Source organism: Siphateles boraxobius, unplaced genomic scaffold (genome assembly GCF_051911475.1).
Source record: "Siphateles boraxobius isolate OS27281-9 unplaced genomic scaffold, OSU_SipBor_1 1, whole genome shotgun sequence".
NCBI classification, from domain to species: domain Eukaryota; kingdom Metazoa; phylum Chordata; class Actinopteri; order Cypriniformes; family Leuciscidae; genus Siphateles; species Siphateles boraxobius.
In genome coordinates this window covers 1,405,374-1,424,247 of record NW_027508699.1, presented here as the reverse complement: position 1 = coordinate 1,424,247, position 18,874 = coordinate 1,405,374, and the positions used below count along the sequence as shown (strand labels likewise).

Genomic DNA, 18,874 nt, shown 5'->3' with positions numbered 1-18,874 from the left:
GTAAAATTTCCTTTTACAACAAGTCATGAAGCCTCTCAAGAGACTTTCAAAAATTGCCAAGGCTGACTGTATTTCAAGTCATCCCAGCGGGGTATTGGGTAAAGTTTTCAACCAGCAAAGATCACGTCTCGGATGAGCCTCATAGACTATGATATTGCCTCTGCGAAAGAATGCCAAACAAGATAGCGACATCTCCTGTGGTTTTATCTGGACATGGAACGACAGGGTGGTATCACGTTTTAAACTGCCATGTAATCAGCCTTTTGGAACGGCCGGCTGCATGGTGTGTCTATGAAACAGGTGAGTGAAATGCACATAGAGGTTTATTAATTGTTCTCTCTTAGCTCAAAGAACAAAATGTGCGGTACTTTTGATGGGAGATACTTATGGCTATCCTGGTTACAAAGGGCCAGAGTTATAACCCTCAATCTCCAAGAACATGTTTGAGTTTGGGATCGATTCGATGAGCCCCCTACCAGTTTGGGTAGGATAATGAAGAGTGCAAGGACACTGCAAACATATTCTGAGAGAGGTCCAATGTAAGCTATGCTGCCATTTTCTTGACCCAGGCGTTCTCTCTAGGTTCTTACCAACAAAGCAGAAGCAGCACACAAAAGAAACATATGCAGATCTCCCTCTATCAACACAGTTGTGAGTTTCCCAACCTTCCTCCTAAAGACGTGTAGGTGAGTGACGAGGTGGCCAAATGGTTAAGGTGATGGACTGCTGATTCATTGTGCTCTTCATGCGTTTGTTCGAATCCCATCATAGGCGTTTGTTGTCTTTAGTGTTTCGAGAGAGCCAAGTGCGCATGGAAAAGCCGTTCAAAGTACGTTGCTGCCAACTTTAACGACATCATCATTAAAATAGCTGCAGAAACACACCAGCTTCGGGCAGTTGTGCAGGCGAGTGACGAGGTGGCCGAGTGGTTAAGGCGATGGACTGCTAAGCCATTGTGCTCTGCACGCGTGGGTTCGAATCCCATCCACGACGTTTGATGTCTTTAGTGTTTCGAGAGAGCCAAGTTCGCATGGAAAAGCTGTTCAAATGACATTGCTGCCGACTTTAACGACATCATCCTTAAAATAGCTGCAGAAACACACCACAGCCCAGCTTCGGGCAGATGAGCAGGTGAGTGACGAGGTGGCCGAGTCGTTAAGGCGATGCACTGCTAATCCATTGTGCTCTGCACGCGTGGGTTCGAATCCCATCCTCGTCGTTTGTTGTCTTTAGTGTTTCGAGAGAGCCAAGTGCGCATGGAAAAGCCGTTCAAAGGACATTGCTGCCGACTTTAACGACATCATCATTAAAATAGCTGCAGAAACACACCAGCTTCGGGCAGTTGTGCAGGCGAGTGACGAGGTGGCCGTAACCTCCACTAAATGGACTGCTCTATCAATCCTAACAAAGTCCTAACAAGTCCAAACAAAGTCCTAACAAGTCCAAACAAAGTCCTAACAACTCCTAACAAAGTCCTGACAACTCCTAACAAAGTCCTGACAACTCCTAACAGTGTCCTAACTCCTAACAACAGCGGGGCAAAAGAGCCAATCATATGCTTCGAAACAGTTGCCGCTCCAAGGGGGGCAAAAGAGCCAATCAGATGCGTCGAAACAGGGCCCCGTGCGCACAGTGTTCTCATTGGTTGACTGATGAAGACGATGTCACAGTTCATTCTGAGGTAACTTTATTTACCGGCGGCGAATATCTCTCGACACTAAAAGTAAGTAGAACTTACTAAAATTATGTAAATCACTGAATTGTAATCGTAAAAGTATGTGGTGTGTTTGTAAATACTTCTGCTGTGACAAACGTTGGATGTTTTTCGTGAAGTTTGATAAGACGGTCACAAACCTTAAGAGATAACGCTGATCGCAATGTTAATTATTTTCTTTACTGAACGTTTTTAAGTGTCTTTTGCGTGTCTTTCTTGTGTCCATCAAATTAAACTAGAACAGAGATGCTCGATTTTGTGTCTGTGTCAACTGTTAAATGTCGCTGCTAAGTTTGATAAGACGGTCAGAAAACTGATCGCTATGTTAATTATTATTTAATATGACATTTATACTATTTTTAACAAAACATAGAACTGACAGCCCGTTAAACTGTCAAATGGTGTAACCACAAAAAATGACCAATATCTAATATTTCACACCTCCTAGAGTTCATGCAATTGCATGAAATTAGTAGTTTATTTAGTAATATCATATGAGAATATGTTTTATTATAAATTATATGGGTTTTTCGTTGTACTGACCAAGACCATATCCTGGCTAAACCAGCCACCTTCAAGCTTATGCTTTCGACACCACAGCGAAGACAGAATGTAAAAAAAGCAAAAGTAAAATTCCCTTTTACAACAAGTCATGAAGCCTCTCAAGAGACTGTCAAAAATTGCCAAGGCTGACTGTATTTCAAGTCATCCCAGCGGGTATTGGGTAAAGTTTTCAACCAGCAAAGATCACGTCTCGGATGAGCCTCATAGACTATGATATTGCCTCTGCGAAAGAATGCCAAACAAGGTAGCGACATCTCCTGTGGTTTTATCTGGACATGGAACGACAGGGTGGTATCACGTTTTAAACTGCCATGTAATCAGCCTTTTGGAACGGCCGGCTGCATGGTGTGTCTATGAAACAGGTGAGTGAAATGCACATATAGGTTTATTAATTGTTCTCTCTTAGCTCAAAGAACAAAATGTGCGGTACTTTTGATGGGAGATACTTATGGCTATCCTGGTTACAAAGGGCCAGAGTTATAACCCTCAATCTCCAAGAACATGTTTGAGTTTGGGATCGATTCGATGAGCCCCCTACCAGTTTGGGTAGGATAATGAAGAGTGCAAGGACACTGCAAACATATTCTGAGAGAGGTCCAATGTAAGCTATGCTGCCATTTTCTTGACCCAGGCGTTCTCTCTAGGTTCTTACCAACAAAGCAGAAGCAGCACACAAAAGAAACATATGCAGATCTCCCTCTATCAACACAGTTGTGAGTTTCCCAACCTTCCTCCTAAAGACGTGTAGGTGAGTGACGAGGTGGCCGAATGGTTAAGGTGATGGACTGCTGATTCATTGTGCTCTTCATGCGTTTGTTCGAATCCCATCATAGGCGTTTGTTGTCTTTAGTGTTTCGAGAGAGCCAAGTGCGCATGGAAAAGCCGTTCAAAGTACGTTGCTGCCGACTTTAACGACATCATCATTAAAATAGCTGCAGAAACACACCAGCTTCGGGCAGTTGTGCAGGCGAGTGACGAGGTGGCCGAGTGGTTAAGGCGATGGACTGCTAAGCCATTGTGCTCTGCACGCGTGGGTTCGAATCCCATCCACGACGTTTGATGTCTTTAGTGTTTCGAGAGAGCCAAGTTCGCATGGAAAAGCTGTTCAAATGACATTGCTGCCGACTTTAACGACATCATCCTTAAAATAGCTGCAGAAACACACCACAGCCCAGCTTCGGGCAGATGAGCAGGTGAGTGACGAGGTGGCCGAGTCGTTAAGGCGATGCACTGCTAATCCATTGTGCTCTGCACGCGTGGGTTCGAATCCCATCCTCGTCGTTTGTTGTCTTTAGTGTTTCGAGAGAGCCAAGTGCGCATGGAAAAGCCGTTCAAAGGACATTGCTGCCGACTTTAACGACATCATCATTAAAATAGCTGCAGAAACACACCAGCTTCGGGCAGTTGTGCAGGCGAGTGACGAGGTGGCCGTAACCTCCACTAAATGGACTGCTCTATCAATCCTAACAAAGTCCTAACAAGTCCAAACAAAGTCCTAACAAGTCCAAACAAAGTCCTAACAACTCCTAACAAAGTCCTGACAACTCCTAACAAAGTCCTGACAACTCCTAACAGTGTCCTAACTCCTAACAACAGCGGGGCAAAAGAGCCAATCATATGCTTCGAAACAGTTGCCGCTCCAAGGGGGGCAAAAGAGCCAATCAGATGCGTCGAAACAGGGCCCCGTGCGCACAGTGTTCTCATTGGTTGACTGATGAAGACGATGTCACAGTTCATTCTGAGGTAACTTTATTTACCGGCGGCGAATATCTCTCGACACTAAAAGTAAGTAGAACTTACTAAAATTATGTAAATCACTGAATTGTAATCGTAAAAGTATGTGGTGTGTTTGTAAATACTTCTGCTGTGACAAACGTTGGATGTTTTTCGTGAAGTTTGATAAGACGGTCACAAACCTTAAGAGATAACGCTGATCGCAATGTTAATTATTTTCTTTACTGAACGTTTTTAAGTGTCTTTTGCGTGTCTTTCTTGTGTCCATCAAATTAAACTAGAACAGAGATGCTCGATTTTGTGTCTGTGTCAACTGTTAAATGTCGCTGCTAAGTTTGATAAGACGGTCAGAAAACTGATCGCTATGTTAATTATTATTTAATATGACATTTATACTATTTTTAACAAAACATAGAACTGACAGCCCGTTAAACTGTCAAATGGTGTAACCACAAAAAATGACCAATATCTAATATTTCACACCTCCTAGAGTTCATGCAATTGCATGAAATTAGTAGTTTATTTAGTAATATCATATGAGAATATGTTTTATTATAAATTATATGGGTTTTTCGTTGTACTGACCAAGACCATATCCTGGCTAAACCAGCCACCTTCAAGCTTATGCTTTCGACACCACAGCGAAGACAGAATGTAAAAAAAGCAAAAGTAAAATTCCCTTTTACAACAAGTCATGAAGCCTCTCAAGAGACTGTCAAAAATTGCCAAGGCTGACTGTATTTCAAGTCATCCCAGCGGGTATTGGGTAAAGTTTTCAACCAGCAAAGATCACGTCTCGGATGAGCCTCATAGACTATGATATTGCCTCTGCGAAAGAATGCCAAACAAGGTAGCGACATCTCCTGTGGTTTTATCTGGACATGGAACGACAGGGTGGTATCACGTTTTAAACTGCCATGTAATCAGCCTTTTGGAACGGCCGGCTGCATGGTGTGTCTATGAAACAGGTGAGTGAAATGCACATATAGGTTTATTAATTGTTCTCTCTTAGCTCAAAGAACAAAATGTGCGGTACTTTTGATGGGAGATACTTATGGCTATCCTGGTTACAAAGGGCCAGAGTTATAACCCTCAATCTCCAAGAACATGTTTGAGTTTGGGATCGATTCGATGAGCCCCCTACCAGTTTGGGTAGGATAATGAAGAGTGCAAGGACACTGCAAACATATTCTGAGAGAGGTCCAATGTAAGCTATGCTGCCATTTTCTTGACCCAGGCGTTCTCTCTAGGTTCTTACCAACAAAGCAGAAGCAGCACACAAAAGAAACATATGCAGATCTCCCTCTATCAACACAGTTGTGAGTTTCCCAACCTTCCTCCTAAAGACGTGTAGGTGAGTGACGAGGTGGCCGAATGGTTAAGGTGATGGACTGCTGATTCATTGTGCTCTTCATGCGTTTGTTCGAATCCCATCATAGGCGTTTGTTGTCTTTAGTGTTTCGAGAGAGCCAAGTGCGCATGGAAAAGCCGTTCAAAGTACGTTGCTGCCGACTTTAACGACATCATCATTAAAATAGCTGCAGAAACACACCAGCTTCGGGCAGTTGTGCAGGTGAGTGACGAGGTGGCCGAGTGGTTAAGGCGATGGACTGCTAATCCATTGTGCTCTGCACGCGTGGGTTCGAATCCCATCCACGACGTTTGATGTCTTTAGTGTTTCGAGAGAGCCAAGTTCGCATGGAAAAGCTGTTCAAATGACATTGCTGCCGACTTTAACGACATCATCCTTAAAATAGCTGCAGAAACACACCACAGCCCAGCTTCGGGCAGATGAGCAGGTGAGTGACGAGGTGGCCGAGTCGTTAAGGCGATGCACTGCTAATCCATTGTGCTCTGCACGCGTGGGTTCGAATCCCATCCTCGTCGTTTGTTGTCTTTAGTGTTTCGAGAGAGCCAAGTGCGCATGGAAAAGCCGTTCAAAGGACATTGCTGCCGACTTTAACGACATCATCATTAAAATAGCTGCAGAAACACACCAGCTTCGGGCAGTTGTGCAGGCGAGTGACGAGGTGGCCGTAACCTCCACTAAATGGACTGCTCTATCAATCCTAACAAAGTCCTAACAAGTCCAAACAAAGTCCTAACAAGTCCAAACAAAGTCCTAACAACTCCTAACAAAGTCCTGACAACTCCTAACAAAGTCCTGACAACTCCTAACAGTGTCCTAACTCCTAACAACAGCGGGGCAAAAGAGCCAATCATATGCTTCGAAACAGTTGCCGCTCCAAGGGGGGCAAAAGAGCCAATCAGATGCGTCGAAACAGGGCCCCGTGCGCACAGTGTTCTCATTGGTTGACTGATGAAGACGATGTCACAGTTCATTCTGAGGTAACTTTATTTACCGGCGGCGAATATCTCTCGACACTAAAAGTAAGTAGAACTTACTAAAATTATGTAAATCACTGAATTGTAATCGTAAAAGTATGTGGTGTGTTTGTAAATACTTCTGCTGTGACAAACGTTGGATGTTTTTCGTGAAGTTTGATAAGACGGTCACAAACCTTAAGAGATAACGCTGATCGCAATGTTAATTATTTTCTTTACTGAACGTTTTTAAGTGTCTTTTGCGTGTCTTTCTTGTGTCCATCAAATTAAACTAGAACAGAGATGCTCGATTTTGTGTCTGTGTCAAGTGTTAAATGTCGCTGCTAAGTTTGATAAGACGGTCAGAAAACTGATCGCTATGTTAATTATTATTTAATATGACATTTATACTATTTTTAACAAAAGATAGAACTGACAGCCCGTTAAACTGTCAAATGGTGTAACCACAAAAAATGACCAATATCTAATATTTCACACCTCCTAGAGTTCATGCAATTGCATGAAATTAGTAGTTTATTTAGTAATATCATATGAGAATATGTTTTATTATAAATTATATGGGTTTTTCGTTGTACTGAGCAAGACCATATGCTGTAAACATCTTGTTTTATGTCTATTCTTTGACCATTTGAGTACAAATGGTTTAAACACCCATTATTACAGTGTAGTAGAGTATTAAATTATTATTCATATTAACTTTTTTGTACAATATTAGTCTTTTAGACAAAATATTGGTTACACCATCTGACCATATAACGTCTATTGCAATAGGATAAGAAATTGACACAGAAAATAGGCATCAAGGTAAACTGAATTGGATATTTTAATATATATTCATGTCATTCATCATACAATTTATGATACCAATTGTTTTCAAAGAGAGTGCTATAAAGTGTGTGTGAGAGAGAATAAGAGTGAGTGAAAGAGTGGGTATGATCATTTCTTAACAAACATGAAGAAACAGGATTGGCTTGTGTTGTGATTTCAGTTCAGTTCTCATACAATTTCAGTTTGTAAAATAACAGCCATTTTTTCAAAGAGAGAGTGAGTGAGTGAATGTGAATGTGTGTGTGTGTGTGTGTGTGTGAGAGAGAGAGAGAGAGAGAGAGAGATTGTGAGTGAGAGAGTATCATTTTTTTCCATTTCTTTCATCACTAAACTGTTTTGATTACATTTTTAATAACCGACAACCATCAGTTCATGCCATCTGATGAGATCTGAACAAACTATTTCACATTAGCATAACAATATAAATGAAACAGTGTCTCAGAAACTTAAGACTTGAAATATTCTTGACCAAATTAGTTGAGACTGTGGAAAAAAACATACAACCTTATATTGTAGTTGCTTAATTTCCTATCTATCTGTCTGTCTGTCTGTGCATGTAGACCTACATGTTGCCTACAACAGCCTAATGACTGCCTCTTGTCCTATAGAGATGCCAAAGGAAGGAAAGCCAGATTCATTCTGGACCGGCCATTGAGCTCTGCAGGCGTGGGTTCGAATCCCATCCTCGTCGTTCGCCAGACGAAAGAAAGCCAGACAAGGTAGCGACGTCTCCTGTGCTTTTATCTGGACATGGAACGACAGGGTGGTATCACGTTTTAAACTGCCATGTAATCAGCCTTTTGGAATGGCCGGCTGCATGGTGTGTCTATGAAACAGGTGAGTGAAATGCACATAGAGGTTTATTAATTGTTCTCTCTTAGCTCAAAGAACAAAATGTGCGGTATTTTTTATGGGATATACTTATGAGTATCCTGGTAACAAAGGGGCAGAGTTATAAGCCTCAATCTCCAAGAACATGTTTGAGTTTTGGATCGATTCGATGAGCCCCCTACCAGTTTGGGTAGGATAATGAAGATTGCAAGGACACTGCAAACATATTCTGAGAGAGGTCCAATGTAAGCTATGCTGCCATTTTCTTGACCCAGGCGTTCTCTCTAGGTTCTTACCAACAAAGCAGAAGCAGCCCACAAAAGAAACATAAGCACATCTCCCTCTATCAACACAGTTGTGAGTTTCCCAACCTTCCTCCTAAAGACGTGCAGGTGAGTGACAAGGTGGCCGAATGGTTAAGGCGATGGACTGCTAATCCACTCTTTATGCGTGTGTTCGAATCCCATCGTCTTCGTTTGTTGTCTTTAGTGTTTCGAGAGAGCATGTCGCATGGAAAAGCCGTTCAAAGTACATTGCTGCCGACTTTAACGACATCACCATTAAAATAGCTGCAGAAACACAGCACAGCCCAGCTTCGGGCAGTCGTGCAGGCGAGTGACGAGGTGGCCGACTGGTTAAAGCGATGGACTGCTAATCCATTGTGCTCTTTATGTGTGGGTTCGAATCCCATCCTCGTCGTTTGATGTCTCTAGTGTTTCGAGAGAGCCAAGTGCGCATGGAAAAGCCGTTCAAATGACATTGCTGCCGACTTTAACGACATCATCCTTAAAATAGCTGCAGAAACACACCACAGCTCAGCTTCGGGCAGCTGAGCAGGTGAGTGACGAGGTGGCCGAGTGGTTAAGGCGATGGACTGCTAATCCATTGTGCTCTGCACGCGTGGGTTCGATTCCCATCCTCGTCGTTTGTTGTCTTTAGTGTTTCGAGAGAGCCAAGTGCGCATGGAAAAGCCGTTCAAAGGACATTGCTGCCGACTTTAACGACATCATCATTAAAATAGCTGCAGAAACACACCAGCTTCAGGAAGTTGTGCAGGCGAGTGACAAGGTGGCCGAGTGGTTAAGGCGATGGACTGCTAATCCATTGTGCTCTGCACGCGTGGGTTCGAATCCCATCCTCGTCGTTTGATGTCTTTAGTGTTCAAGAAAGCCAATTGTGCCTGGCAAAGCTTTTTGCTTCCAACTACAACGTCATCATACTAAAGATAGATGCAGAAAAACTCTACGTGCAGGCGAGTTGCTGCGTGGTTAAGGCGATGGACTGCTAATCCTTTGTGCTCTGTGCGCATGGGTTTGAGTCCCATCTTTGGTGTTTAGTTTCACAGGGAGCCTAGAGGACAGGTCAACCGCAGGGGTGCAGCTCATGGCAAGCTTTTAATTATAGCTGTATTTCAGTTATAATAGCCCCCTGGTTAATGGATATAATCATTTTAAATACAAACACACGTTCAAGGGAGGTCCAAATCCTGGCTAAACCAGCCACCTTCAAGCTTATGCTTTCGACACCACAGCGAAGACAGAATGTAAAAAAAGCAAAAGTAAAATTCCCTTTTACAACAAGTCATGAAGCCTCTCAAGAGACTGTCAAAAATTGCCAAGGCTGACTGTATTTCAAGTCATCCCAGCGGGGTATTGGGTAAAGTTTTCAACCAGCAAAGATCACGTCTCGGATGAGCCTCATAGGCTATGATATTGCCTCTGCGAAAGAATGCCAAACTAGGTAGCGACGTCTCCTGTGGTTTTATCTGGACATGGAACGACAGGGTGGTATCACGTTTTAAACTGCCATGTAATCAGCCTTTTGGAACGGCCGGCTGCATGGTGTGTCTATTAAACAGGTGAGTGAAATGCACATAGAGGTTTATTAATTGTTCTCTCTTAGCTCAAAGAACAAAATGTGCGGTACTTTTGATGGGAGATACTTATGGCTATCCTGGTTACAAAGGGCCAGAGTTATAACCCTCAATCTCCAAGAACATGTTTGAGTTTGGGATCGATTCGATGAGCCCCCTACCAGTTTGGGTAGGATAATGAAGAGTGCAAGGACACTGCAAACATATTCTGAGAGAGGTCCAATGTAAGCTATGCTGCCATTTTCTTGACCCAGGCGTTCTCTCTAGGTTCTTACCAACAAAGCAGAAGCAGCACACAAAAGAAACATATGCACATCTCCCTCTATCAACACAGTTGTGAGTTTCCCAACCTTCCTCCTAAAGACGTGTAGGTGAGTGACGAGGTGGCCGAATGGTTAAGGTGATGGACTGCTGATTCATTGTGCTCTTCATGCGTTTGTTCGAATCCCATCATAGGCGTTTGTTGTCTTTAGTGTTTCGAGAGAGCCATGTGCGCATGGAAAAGCCGTTCAAAGTATGTTGCTGCCGACTTTAACGACATCATCATTAAAATAGCTGCAGAAACACACCAGCTTCGGGCAGCTGTGCAGGCGAGTGACGAGGTGGCCGAGTGGTTAAGGCGATGGACTGCTAATCCATTGTGCTCTGCACGCGTGGGTTCGAATCCCATCCACGACGTTTGATGTCTTTAGTGTTTCGAGAGAGCCAAGTTCGCATGGAAAAGCTGTTCAAATGACATTGCTGCCGACTTTAACGACATCATCCTTAAAATAGCTGCAGAAACACACCACAGCCCAGCTTCGGGCAGATGAGCAGGTGAGTGACGAGGTGGCCGAGTGGTTAAGGCGATGGACTGCTAATCCATTTTGCTCTGCACGCGTGGGTTAGCATCCCATCCTCGTCGTTTGTTGTCTTTAGTGTTTCGAGAGAGCCAAGTGCGCATGGAAAAGCCGTTCAAAGGACATTGCTGCCGACTTTAACGACATCATCATTAAAATAGCTGCAGAAACACACCAGCTTCGGGCAGTTGTGCAGGCGAGTGACGAGGTGGCCGTAACCTCCACTAAATGGACTGCTCTATCAATCCTAACAAAGTCCTAACAAGTCCAAACAAAGTCCTAACAAGTCCAAACAAAGTCCTAACAACTCCTAACAAAGTCCTGACAACTCCTAACAAAGTCCTGACAACTCCTAACAGTGTCCTAACTCCTAACAACAGCGGGGCAAAAGAGCCAATCATATGCTTCGAAACAGTTGCCGCTCCAAGGGGGGCAAAAGAGCCAATCAGATGCGTCGAAACAGGGCCCCGTGCGCACAGTGTTCTCATTGGTTGACTGATGAAGACGATGTCACAGTTCATTCTGAGGTAACTTTATTTACCGGCGGCGAATATCTCTCGACACTAAAAGTAAGTAGAACTTACTAAAATTATGTAAATCACTGAATTGTAATCGTAAAAGTATGTGGTGTGTTTGTAAATACTTCTGCTGTGACAAACGTTGGATGTTTTTCGTGAAGTTTGATAAGACGGTCACAAACCTTAAGAGATAACGCTGATCGCAATGTTAATTATTTTCTTTACTGAACGTTTTTAAGTGTCTTTTGCGTGTCTTTCTTGTGTCCATCAAATTAAACTAGAACAGAGATGCTCGATTTTGTGTCTGTGTCAAGTGTTAAATGTCGCTGCTAAGTTTGATAAGACGGTCAGAAAACTGATCGCTATGTTAATTATTATTTAATATGACATTTATACTATTTTTAACAAAAGATAGAACTGACAGCCCGTTAAACTGTCAAATGGTGTAACCACAAAAAATGACCAATATCTAATATTTCACACCTCCTAGAGTTCATGCAATTGCATGAAATTAGTAGTTTATTTAGTAATATCCTATGAGAATATGTTTTATTATAAATTATATGGGTTTTTCGTTGTACTGAGCAAGACCATATGCTGTAAACATCTTGTTTTATGTTTATTCTTTGACCATTTGAGTACAAATGGTTTAAACACCCATTATTACAGTGTAGTAGAGTATTAAATTATTATTCATATTAAGTTTTTTGTACAATATTAGTCTTTTAGACAAAATATTGGTTACACCATCTGACCATATAACGTCTATTGCAATAGGATAAGAAATTGACACAGAAAATAGGCATCAAGGTAAACTGAATTGGATATTTTAATATATATTCATGTCATTCATCATACAATTTATGATACCAATTGTTTTCAAAGAGAGTGCTATAAAGTGTGTGTGAGAGAGAATAAGAGTGAGTGAAAGAGTGGGTATGATCATTTCTTAACAAACATGAAGAAACAGGATTGGCTTGTGTTGTGATTTCAGTTCAGTTCTCATACAATTTCAGTTTGTAAAATAACAGCCATTTTTTCAAAGAGAGAGTGAGTGAGTGAATGTGAATGTGTGTGTGTGTGTGTGTGTGAGAGAGAGAGAGAGAGAGAGAGAGAGAGAGATTGTGAGTGAGAGGGTATCATTTTTTTCCATTTCTTTCATCACTAAACTGTTTTGATTACATTTTTAATAACCGACAACCATCAGTTCATGCCATCTGATGAGATCTGAACAAACTATTTCACATTAGCATAACAATATAAATGAAACAGTGTCTCAGAAACTTAAGACTTGAAATATTCTTGACCAAATTAGTTGAGACTGTGGAAAAAAACATACAACCTTATATTGTAGTTGCTTAATTTCCTATCTATCTGTCTGTCTGTCTGTGCATGTAGACCTACATGTTGCCTACAACAGCCTAATGACTGCCTCTTGTCCTATAGAGATGCCAAAGGAAGGAAAGCCAGATTCATTCTGGACCGGCCATTGAGCTCTGCAGGCGTGGGTTCGAATCCCATCCTCGTCGTTCGCCAGACGAAAGAAAGCCAGACAAGGTAGCGACGTCTCCTGTGCTTTTATCTGGACATGGAACGACAGGGTGGTATCACGTTTTAAACGTTAAAGTCGGCAGCAATGTCATTTGAACGGCTTTTCCATGCGCACTTGGCTCTCTCGAAACACTAGAGACATCAAACGACATGGATGGGATTCGAACAAACGCGTGCAGATCAGAATGGATTAGCAGTCCATCGCGTTAACCACTAGGCCACCTCGTCACTCACCTGCTCATCTGGGCAGATGTGCAGGCGTAGTGACGAGGTGGCCGAGTGGTTAAGGCGATGGACTGCTAATCCATTGTGCTCTGCACGCGTGGGTTAGAATCCCATCCTCGTCGTTTGATGTCTTTAGTGTTTCGAGAGAGCCAAGTGCGCATGGAAAAGCCGTTCAAAGGACATTGCTTCCGACTTTAACGACATCATCATTAAAATAGCTGCAGAAACACACCAGCTTCGGGCAGTTGTGCAGGCGAGTGACGAGGTGGCCGTAACCTCCACTAAATGGACTGCTCTATCAATCCTAACAAAGTCCTAACAAGTCCAAACAAAGTCCTAACAAGTCCAAACAAAGTCCTAACAACTCCTAACAAAGTCCTGACAACTCCTAACAAAGTCCTGACAACTCCTAACAGTGTCCTAACTCCTAACAACAGCGGGGCAAAAGAGCCAATCATATGCTTCGAAGCAGTTGCCGCTCCAAGGGGGGCAAAAGAGCCAATCAGATGCATCGAAACAGGGCCCCGTGCGCACAGTGTTCTCATTGGTTGACTGATGAAGACGATGTCACAGTTCATTCTGAGGTAACTTTATTTACCGGCGGCGAATATCTCTCGACACTAAAAGTAAGTAGAACTTACTAAAATTATGTAAATCACTGAATTGTAATCGTAAAAGTATGTGGTGTGTTTGTAAATACTTCTGCTGTGACAAACGTTGGATGTTTTTCGTGAAGTTTGATAAGACGGTCACAAACCTTAAGAGATAACGCTGATCGCAATGTTAATTATTTTCTTTACTGAACGTTTTTAAGTGTCTTTTGCGTGTCTTTCTTGTGTCCATCAAATTAAACTAGAACAGAGATGCTCGATTTTGTGTCTGTGTCAAGTGTTAAATGTCGCTGCTAAGTTTGATAAGACGGTCAGAAAACTGATCGCTATGTTAATTATTATTTAATATGACATTTATACTATTTTTAACAAAAGATAGAACTGACAGCCCGTTAAACTGTCAAATGGTGTAACCACAAAAAATGACCAATATCTAATATTTCACACCTCCTAGAGTTCATGCAATTGCATGAAATTAGTAGTTTATTTAGTAATATCATATGAGAATATGTTTTATTATAAATTATATGGGTTTTTCGTTGTACTGAGCAAGACCATATGCTGTAAACATCTTGTTTTATGTCTATTCTTTGACCTTTTGAGTACAAATGGTTTAAACACCCATTATTACAGTGTAGTAGAGTATTAAATTATTATTCATATTAACTTTTTTGTACAATATTAGTCTTTTAGACAAAATATTGGTTACACCATCTGACCATATAACGTCTATTGCAATAGGATAAGAAATTGACACAGAAAATAGGCATCAAGGTAAACTGAATTGGATATTTTAATATATATTCATGTCATTCATCATACAATTTATGATACCAATTGTTTTCAAAGAGAGTGCTATAAAGTGTGTGTGAGAGAGAATAAGAGTGAGTGAAAGAGTGGGTATGATCATTTCTTAACAAACATGAAGAAACAGGATTGGCTTGTGTTGTGATTTCAGTTCAGTTCTCATACAATTTCAGTTTGTAAAATAACAGCCATTTTTTCAAAGAGAGAGTGAGTGAGTGAATGTGAATGTGTGTGTGTGTGTGTGAGAGAGAGAGAGAGAGAGAGAGAGAGAGAGAGAGAGATTGTGAGTGAGAGAGTATCATTTTTTTCCATTTCTTTCATCACTAAACTGTTTTGATTACATTTTTAATAACCGACAACCATCAGTTCATGCCATCTGATGAGATCTGAACAAACTATTTCACATTAGCATAACAATATAAATGAAACAGTGTCTCAGAAACTTAAGACTTGAAATATTCTTGACCAAATTAGTTGAGACTGTGGAAAAAAACATACAACCTTATATTGTAGTTGCTTAATTTCCTATCTATCTGTCTGTCTGTCTGTGCATGTAGACCTACATGTTGCCTACAACAGCCTAATGACTGCCTGTTATCCTATAGAGATGCCAAAGGAAGGAAAGCCAGATTCATTCTGGACCGGCCATTGAGCTCTGCAGGCGTGGGTTCGAATCCCATCCTCGTCGTTCGCCAGACGAAAGAAAGCCAGACAAGGTAGCGACGTCTCCTGTGCTTTTATCTGGACATGGAACGACAGGGTGGTATCACGTTTTAAACTGCCATGTAATCAGCCTTTTGGAATGGCCGGCTGCATGGTGTGTCTATGAAACAGGTGAGTGAAATGCACATAGAGGTTTATTAATTGTTCTCTCTTAGCTCAAAGAACAAAATGTGCGGTATTTTTTATGGGATATACTTATGAGTATCCTGGTAACAAAGGGGCGGAGTTATAAGCTTCAATCTCCAAGAACATGTTTGAGTTTTGGATCGATTCGATGAGCCCCCTACCAGTTTGGGTAGGATAATGAAGATTGCAAGGACACTGCAAACATATTCTGAGAGAGGTCCAATGTAAGCTATGCTGCCATTTTCTTGACCCAGGCGTTCTCTCTAGGTTCTTACCAACAAAGCAGAAGCAGCCCACAAAAGAAACATAAGCACATCTCCCTCTATCAACACAGTTGTGAGTTTCCCAACCTTCCTCCTAAAGACGTGCAGGTGAGTGACAAGGTGGCCAAATGGTTAAGGCGATGGACTGCTAATCCACTCTTTATGCGTGTGTTCGAATCCCATCGTCTTCGTTTGTTGTCTTTAGTGTTTCGAGAGAGCCATGTCGCATGGAAAAGCCGTTCAAAGTACATTGCTGCCGACTTTAACGACATCATCATTAAAATAGCTGCAGAAACACACCAGCTTCGGGCAGTTGTGCAGGCGAGTGACGAGGTGGCCGTAACCTCCACTAAATGGACTGCTCTATCAATCCTAACAAAGTCCTAACAAGTTCAAACAAAGTCCTAACAAGTCCAAACAAAGTCCTAACAACTCCTAACAAAGTCCTGACAACTCCTAACAAAGTCCTGACAACTCCTAACAGTGTCCTAACTCCTAACAACAGCGGGGCAAAAGAGCCAATCATATGCTTCGAAACAGTTGCCGCTCCAAGGGGGGCAAAAGAGCCAATCAGATGCGTCGAAACAGGGCCCCGTGCGCACAGTGTTCTCATTGGTTGACTGATGAAGACGATGTCACAGTTCATTCTGAGGTAACTTTATTTACCGGCGGCGAATATCTCTCGACACTAAAAGTAAGTAGAACTTACTAAAATTATGTAAATCACTGAATTGTAATCGTAAAAGTATGTGGTGTGTTTGTAAATACTTCTGCTGTGACAAACGTTGGATGTTTTTCGTGAAGTTTGATAAGACGGTCACAAACCTTAAGAGATAACGCTGATCGCAATGTTAATTATTTTCTTTACTGAACGTTTTTAAGTGTCTTTTGCGTGTCTTTCTTGTGTCCATCAAATTAAACTAGAACAGAGATGCTCGATTTTGTGTCTGTGTCAAGTGTTAAATGTCGCTGCTAAGTTTGATAAGACGGTCAGAAAACTGATCGCTATGTTAATTATTATTTAATATGACATTTATACTATTTTTAACAAAAGATAGAACTGACAGCCCGTTAAACTGTCAAATGGTGTAACCACAAAAAATGACCAATATCTAATATTTCACACCTCCTAGAGTTCATGCAATTGCATGAAATTAGTAGTTTATTTAGTAATATCATATGAGAATATGTTTTATTATAAATTATATGGGTTTTTCGTTGTACTGAGCAAGACCATATGCTGTAAACATCTTGTTTTATGTCTATTCTTTGACCATTTGAGTACAAATGGTTTAAACACCCATTATTACAGTGTAGTAGAGTATTAAATTATTATTCATATTAACTTTTTTGTACAATATTAGTCTTTTAGACAAAATATTGGTTACACCATCTGACCATATAACGTCTATTGCAATAGGATAAGAAATTGACACAGAAAATAGGCATCAAGGTAAACTGAATTGGATATTTTAATATATATTCATGTCATTCATCATACAATTTATGATACCAATTGTTTTCAAAGAGAGTGCTATAAAGTGTGTGTGAGAGAGAATAAGAGTGAGTGAAAGAGTGGGTATGATCATTTCTTAACAAACATGAAGAAACAGGATTGGCTTGTGTTGTGATTTCAGTTCAGTTCTCATACAATTTCAGTTTGTAAAATAACAGCCATTTTTTCAAAGAGAGAGTGAGTGAGTGAATGTGAATGTGTGTGTGTGTGTGTGTGTGTGTGTGTGAGAGAGAGAGAGAGAGAGAGAGAGATTGTGAGTGAGAGAGTATCATTTTTTTCCATTTCTTTCATCACTAAACTGTTTTGATTACATTTTTAATAACCGACAACCATCAGTTCATGCCATCTGATGAGATCTGAACAAACTATTTCACATTAGCATAACAATATAAATGAAACAGTGTCTCAGAAACTTAAGACTTGAAATATTCTTGACCAAATTAGTTGAGACTGTGGAAAAAAACATACAACCTTATATTGTAGTTGCTTAATTTCCTATCTATCTGTCTGTCTGTCTGTGCATGTAGACCTACATGTTGCCTACAACAGCCTAATGACTGCCTCTTGTCCTATAGAGATGCCAAAGGAAGGAAAGCCAGATTCATTCTGGACCGGCCATTGAGCTCTGCAGGCGTGGGTTCGAATCCCATCCTCGTCGTTCGCCAGACGAAAGAAAGCCAGACAAGGTAGCGACGTCTCCTGTGCTTTTATCTGGACATGGAACGACAGGGTGGTATCACGTTTTAAACTGCCATGTAATCAGCCTTTTGGAATGGCCGGCTGCATGGTGTGTCTATGAAACAGGTGAGTGAAATGCACATAGAGGTTTATTAATTGTTCTCTCTTAGCTCAAAGAACAAAATGTGCGGTATTTTTTATGGGATATACTTATGAGTATCCTGGTAACAAAGGGGCAGAGTTATAAGCCTCAATCTCCAAGAACATGTTTGAGTTTTGGATCGATTCGATGAGCCCCCTACCAGTTTGGGTAGGATAATGAAGATTGCAAGGACACTGCAAACATATTCTGAGAGAGGTCCAATGTAAGCTATGCTGCCATTTTCTTGACCCAGGCGTTCTCTCTAGGTTCTTACCAACAAAGCAGAAGCAGCCCACAAAAGAAACATAAGCACATCTCCCTCTATCAACACAGTTGTGAGTTTCCCAACCTTCCTCCTAAAGACGTGCAGGTGAGTGACAAGGTGGCCGAATGGTTAAGGCGATGGACTGCTAATCCACTCTTTATGCGTGTGTTCGAATCCCATCGTCTTCGTTTGTTGTCTTTAGTGTTTCGAGAGAGCCATGTCGCATGGAAAAGCCGTTCAAAGTACATTGCTGCCGACTTTAACGACATCACCATTAAAATAGCTGCAGAAACACAGCACAGCCCAGCTTCGGGCAGTCGTGCAGGCGAGTGACGAGGTGGCCGACTGGTTAAAGCGATGGACTGCTAATCCATTGTGCTCTTTATGTGTGGGTTCGAATCCCATCCTCGTCGTTTGATGTCTCTAGTGTTTCGAGAGAGCCAAGTGCGCATGGAAAAGCCGTTCAAATGACATTGCTGCCGACTTTAACGACATCATCCTTAAAATAGCTGCAGAAACACACCACAGCTCAGCTTCGGGCAGCTGAGCAGGTGAGTGACGAGGTGGCCGAGTGGTTAAGGCGATGGACTGCTAATCCATTGTGCTCTGCACGCGTGGGTTCGATTCCCATCCTCGTCGTTTGTTGTCTTTAGTGTTTCGAGAGAGCCAAGTGCGCATGGAAAAGCCGTTCAAAGGACATTGCTGCCGACTTTAACGACA

At 41.7% G+C, this 18,874-nt stretch overlaps 8 non-coding genes across 8 annotated transcripts; 4 read left to right on the top strand and 4 right to left on the bottom strand.

The window, feature by feature from the left end:
- Positions 1-31: 31 nt before the first annotated feature.
- Positions 32-172, bottom strand: LOC143741226 (U4 spliceosomal RNA). The gene has a single exon (XR_013204973.1). It is a non-coding gene; the product is annotated as a U4 spliceosomal RNA (small nuclear RNA).
- A 2,200-nt stretch (positions 173-2,372) lies between these two features.
- Positions 2,373-2,512, bottom strand: LOC143741267 (U4 spliceosomal RNA). Its single transcript, XR_013204985.1, has one exon. It is a non-coding gene; the product is annotated as a U4 spliceosomal RNA (small nuclear RNA).
- A 2,200-nt stretch (positions 2,513-4,712) lies between these two features.
- Positions 4,713-4,852, bottom strand: LOC143741261 (U4 spliceosomal RNA). The gene has a single exon (XR_013204984.1). It is a non-coding gene; the product is annotated as a U4 spliceosomal RNA (small nuclear RNA).
- Positions 4,853-8,860: 4,008 nt separating this feature from the next.
- trnas-gcu (transfer RNA serine (anticodon GCU)) lies at positions 8,861-8,942 on the top strand. The gene has a single exon. It is a non-coding gene; the product is annotated as a tRNA-Ser (tRNA).
- A 137-nt stretch (positions 8,943-9,079) lies between these two features.
- Positions 9,080-9,161, top strand: trnas-gcu (transfer RNA serine (anticodon GCU)). Its single transcript has one exon. It is a non-coding gene; the product is annotated as a tRNA-Ser (tRNA).
- Positions 9,162-9,606: 445 nt separating this feature from the next.
- LOC143741896 (U4 spliceosomal RNA) lies at positions 9,607-9,747 on the bottom strand. The gene has a single exon (XR_013205270.1). It is a non-coding gene; the product is annotated as a U4 spliceosomal RNA (small nuclear RNA).
- A 3,316-nt stretch (positions 9,748-13,063) lies between these two features.
- trnas-gcu (transfer RNA serine (anticodon GCU)) lies at positions 13,064-13,145 on the top strand. The gene has a single exon. It is a non-coding gene; the product is annotated as a tRNA-Ser (tRNA).
- A 5,566-nt stretch (positions 13,146-18,711) lies between these two features.
- On the top strand, positions 18,712-18,793 carry trnas-gcu (transfer RNA serine (anticodon GCU)). The gene has a single exon. It is a non-coding gene; the product is annotated as a tRNA-Ser (tRNA).
- Positions 18,794-18,874: the final 81 nt, after the last annotated feature.